The sequence below is a fragment of the Camelina sativa genome, chromosome 6, assembly GCF_000633955.1.
Source record: "Camelina sativa cultivar DH55 chromosome 6, Cs, whole genome shotgun sequence".
In the NCBI taxonomy this organism is placed as follows: Eukaryota; Viridiplantae; Streptophyta; class Magnoliopsida; order Brassicales; family Brassicaceae; genus Camelina; species Camelina sativa.
In genome coordinates, this window is record NC_025690.1 from 21,350,308 (window position 1) to 21,355,549 (window position 5,242).

The 5,242-nt window shown below is 34.8% G+C and overlaps 1 long non-coding RNA gene across 16 annotated transcripts in view; it reads right to left on the reverse strand.

The window, feature by feature from the left end:
* Positions 1-4,031, reverse strand: part of LOC104792740 — a 7,052-nt gene extending 3,021 nt beyond the window's left edge. For 7 of the 16 annotated variants that reach the window (XR_002038677.1, XR_002038675.1, XR_769107.1 and 4 more), the window contains exons 1-19: positions 3,731-4,025; positions 3,423-3,506; positions 3,232-3,289; positions 3,025-3,097; positions 2,888-2,955; positions 2,721-2,781; positions 2,536-2,601; positions 2,309-2,381; positions 2,105-2,191; positions 1,964-2,016; positions 1,755-1,871; positions 1,549-1,645; positions 1,290-1,375; positions 1,113-1,182; positions 882-988; positions 706-786; positions 509-599; positions 367-395; positions 181-296 (exon numbers count right to left, since the gene is read on the reverse strand). This is a non-coding gene — a long non-coding RNA (uncharacterized LOC104792740). Of the gene's footprint in view, positions 1-180; positions 297-366; positions 396-508; positions 600-705; positions 787-881; positions 989-1,112; positions 1,183-1,289; positions 1,376-1,548; positions 1,646-1,754; positions 1,872-1,963; positions 2,017-2,104; positions 2,192-2,308; positions 2,396-2,535; positions 2,602-2,720; positions 2,782-2,887; positions 2,956-3,024; positions 3,098-3,231; positions 3,290-3,422; positions 3,507-3,730 lie in introns of those variants that run through there. The other 9 variants (XR_002038674.1, XR_769103.1, XR_769106.1 and 6 more) reach the window with 9 other exon arrangements.

Below are 5,242 nucleotides of genomic sequence, written 5' to 3' on the forward strand. Positions count from 1 at the left end.
AAAAAAAAAAAAAAAAACGAGGACGATTTTATCATAAGAATGAGACTCAAATCAAGGACCGATCGTTAGGGAACTCAAACAAACTGAAACAACGTTTTAAAAACAAAAGATTCTCATCCCAAAATCGTTTCAGTAACATATCAAATTCATAGATTCACAAGAAGGATGAAAAAAGGATACCTCTGCTAGCTTTGATGTTGATATATGTGTTGATCTCGAGTCTCGTCGTCGCCATTATAACACAACGCTCTCTATCTCTTACAAATTTTTGTTTTGCTCTCTTGGCGGATGAGTGTCTGTTGCAGAAGCAAACGAATATGATGAGAACTCATCGCTTCTTATATAGAGAGAGCTGAGCTTTCTCACCTTGACATAATTGTGTATCACTCCAGATGCTGATAGGTAAAAAAGAAAATATCATTGAGAATGATAAAGGTACAGATGATATCACAGAAGAATAAGGCAAGGAATAACAAGCAATAAGATGGTTATAAAACTTGGACTATACCTGACATCCTGAACTGAAAACTTGATGTACTTCTTCAGGCTTAGCATCATCATTGCATGTTTTGCAATAATCCGCACATTCTTCCACCAATCTAGGATTTCAGGCACAAGAGAAACAATGTTACAACAAAGTGAAACTTGAAACAGATAGAAACAATCATCTTCTGTTAGTTTTTTTAAGCAATCTTTAATTTCTACCTTTTAAACATGCTAGCGACAAAAGAAGCAGGTAAAAACTTTGCACGGGACAAGTAGCTAGCTAGATAATCCACTGCGCTTCTGTTTAGTAAGGGGAGACAACAAAACCATATACAAGTGGTAAGTCTGGTGACTGTAGAAAACAGTATAATCTTGAAGAATAAGATGAAACTCACCTAGTAACTTGAGGATTATTGCAGGAAAGATATACGTCCAACAGCTTACTGGAAAATTTAGCACCACAACTTTCAGGATCTAGTGAGCATGCATAGAACATCGGGAACTGCAGACGAAAACAACAAAATGAGTCTAAGCCAGGACATCTCATGCCAACAATGAAAGAAAGTGTTAAGAGCCTAGAATGACGAATTATACAGTATGTATTGTGATATAGATACAGTGCATACCTGTGAAATTTTTTAATTTGCGCGTGTTGAGAATTAAGTTCTCAAACGACTCGAAGGAAATTTCCAACACCTGCGCCAAAACCATGAAAAACAGAATCCCCAAAAGATGAATAATGCATCTACCACAAAGGAAATGGAAGGAAAAATATGTTAATGAAGCACCATTTGGTGACATACCTCATCCAGACGACCAGCATTTTGACAGATGGTCCAACAACTCAGAGACTACATTTCTATTTTGATTTAGAGACTCGCTCTGGAAACTGCAAAAGAAAAATCAAATTTACGAATGATGGCAGGCAGGTATCTCTTCCCGTAATCTACAGACCAATCAAAGTCCATATTTTCATAGTAAGAGAAAAAGCATCTATCCTGAAACTTTCTACCATCAAGTTAAGTTAAACAAAAAATAAACACTCTACCCCCACCTCCTCACCTTTATTCATAGTGCCTTCAACTGAAACTTCAAGTTCCATATCAAACACCTTTCTAGTGGAGTCATCTTGAAGCGTATCATCCAACCCACTCTCCACCTACAAAGATGATCAAGCATACCATTCACTTACCACTTTACGTACTGGCTATACTAATCTAGTATGGTTTAAAAAAATGTTACTCATGAAGCAAATTCTGTCCACTTACATCGAGATCTCTCAACCTCTCCATTACCATAATAAGAATCAAGTTGCCAACAACTTTTCCCATTGAGCTGTTCTCCAACTTCAACAAGTTATCCGCATATGGCACTAAAACCTGCAACTGCAAGACAATAAAAATAGTTGTCATTTTGTTAACAACAGGAATAGGGTAGCTGTTACATAGTCTAAGCTTTTAAAGAAATAGATACTTACATGGTCTTTGCCGTATATGTTAGGCCTTCTCTGGATAGCCTTTTCAAAGGTGTCTGCAAAACGAAGGAGAATGACGATATCTTAGCAACACCAAATTTAAATATATAAGAAAAAGATGAGATTAGAGATAGAAAGTTTAACCTTTTGGATGACCTGTTACCTCTCTCACTGGTTTTGAGATGACCTATAGTCTTATAGATTCATCAATGTTTGGACAGAGAGAAACCACTAGAAGAAAAACAAAACAAATGTCAAAGCACATAAGCGATTACAGGCTTTTAAAAACCAAAAATCAAACGAGTACTAGATGAAGATCACATTCATGCATGTATTATGATTACTTACACCGCATATGACTGTTGTGAGTTCTGTCCGCAGTTCTAGGATAACTTCCCCACAGACTGCATTCAATGCACATCTGAAAACGGATTACTGGTGAAGGATAAATTTCAAGAATCATTCCGAACTTAAAAGCACATGAAACAGTTACAGGCTTATTAAAAAAAACAATTTTGTTAAAAAGCCATTTGAAAATAAAACAAGTAGACGAGAGAAATTTGGGAATTACTTACAGTGCATAAGTGTTTTCCACACTTCTAGGATAACTTCCTACATGCTGGCATTGACTAGCTCAAGATCTGAAAAAAAGAATGATTGGCATGAGAATAAATTAAAACAGAAGAAGAAAACGAAAAAGTAAAGAAAAGGAGTTTGAGATCACTATCTATCTAAAATTGTTGCAATACAATAAATTTACCTTTTGGACTCCATCTTCCTCTTTTGCAGGATCCAAACGTAACTTGAAGAAGCATTCCAAACTTAAAAGCACATAAACAGTTACTTACAGCACAATGTTAAAACCATATGGAACAAGACATTCAAAAATAAAAACAAGTAGAAGAGAGAAATTTGGGAATAACTTACAGCGCATAAGTGTATTGTCCACAGTTCTAGGATAACTTCCCACAGGCTGGCATTGAGTAGCTCAAAATCTGAAGAAAGGATGACCGGTTAAGGATAAATCAAAACAGTATAAAAAGGTTACAATACAAAAAGTTTACCTTTTGGACTCCATTGTACACAAATTGCAACAGTATTAAGCCTAAGAATAACATGAGCGTTGGAATCCGCCTTCTAGGATCCAAAGGTACATAAACATTAAACAGTATACATGCTTATTAAAGAAACAATGTTAAAACCATATGGAAAAAAGAAAAGACAAAATCAAAAATCAAACAAGTAGAAGAGAGAAGTTGGGAATGACTTACAGGGCATAAGTGTGTTCTAGGATAACTTCCCACAAGCTGGCATTGACTAGCTCAACATCTGAAAGAAAAAAAAAAAGGATGATTGGTTGAGGATAAATCAAAAATAGCAGAAAAGAATAAGATGATACTAGAAAACAGTATTAGGATGACATCATGGAGAGAAGCATTAAGAATAAGATGATAAAACTAACCTAGCTAGTAATTGTGTATTGTTATGGATCTTCTCCATTCTTCAAAACACCATCATCAACGAGACTCAAAAAAGAACCGTACCCCTGTTTCACCACAAAACCCATTAAAAAAAAAAAATAGAAACTTTAAAATCAACTCGGAAACGCTGAACGATTTATCAAGTGAATTAGAAAGACTCAAATTCAGGACCCGACTCAGGAACTGAAACAAAGCATTAAAAAGATTATCACTTTATCAGACCAAAATCGTAACTCAGTTAAAAAAAAATATCAAATCTATTCAGAAGAATGGGTGAAAAAAAGGATACCTCTGCTTTTGATGTTCAAAATTTCAGATACATTGTGTTGTGTTGTTGCTCTCTAGTCGAGTCGAGTCGAGTCTCGTCGCCGCCATTATAACGCAACGCTCTCTATCTCTCTTACAAAAATTTTGTGTGTCTGCTCTCTTGGTGAATGAGTGTCTGTGTCAGAAGCAAAGCAAGTGAATGTGATGAGACCTCGTCGCTTCTTTATATATAGCGAGAGAGCTGAGCTTTCTCACCACAAGAGAATTCAATTGAAGTTACGGGGACTTGGCGACCATTCGATGCTGAATAGATTTGGGAAAACACAACACAACACAACACAACACCGCTCCTTATTTCCTTTTTATTAAGCCTCGGGCATGAAAACGACGTCATCTCATTTAGTGTAATGAGACTTTGTTTCAGACCCATGAAAAAGCCCAAAAATAAGCCCAAAGATTAGGGTAAGTGGACAACACATATTAACACGTGTTGGAAGGTGACATCATATAACTCGAACATGTGTGTGTGTAAAGTGTAAAGAGATCTGTTACTAGAATTATATGTGTTTCTTTAAGAGTACTACGTCTTGTGTAAATATATATTTAGGAGCGGAGACAGGATCACTATTTGTATTTGCAGCCAAGGTTATGATTGAGCGGTTATGAATATTATGATACTATTTTACTATACATAAATAATTTTAACTTTTAAGAATAAACTTGGTAAGCGCGCAGCCCATTACCACAACAACATAAATTAAATTACTTCATTGTCAACATGTGAATTCGCTCTCTCTCTATACATGCTGTTTGTTCAACAGGATTGAATATTTTTTTCAACTGCTTGCACTTTAATTACTCATAGGGACATACAAATATTGTCTTAGTTTTTATTGGAAATATATATATAGTAGTCTAAAACTTGGAAAAAGTAGGGATAAGAAATGAGTGAATGTGGTGAAGATAGCGGAATTCATACGACATTATTGTACTTTAAATTTTTACAAATGACGACGACGACGTCTTTCATTCTCTATTTTCGCAAAAAAACCAAATTTTTTTTTTTGTTCATCACAAATACAATACCCTTCTTCAATAATGCACTTACTATTTGCAGTATTTATTCTTTTTACACTTCGAAATTATCATCGTTGCACACCAACCACCGACTACCGACTAGTGCTAATGAATAAACAAACAACATCGAATTCGAGTATAGATTTTTGTTTTTTTCTTCTGTTCACTTTGGTAAGAATATGGAAAAGAATATCTTTATCACATATTACGTACATGCTCAAAATCAAAGCAGAGTGATTTATGTATATATGTTGGTTCTTCAATATTATATTCTCTCTGTTACTTATATGGATGTTTTATTAAACTTTTTTCCTATTCTACAAAGTGGTTATATAGGGTTTAAAAGAAATGACCGAACATCATAATTCGTGATTCCACAAGACTATGATTTATAAAAAGAACTAAGTCACATAATCGTTCCATCATTCAATAGACTAAACAAAAAAAAAAAAAAAAA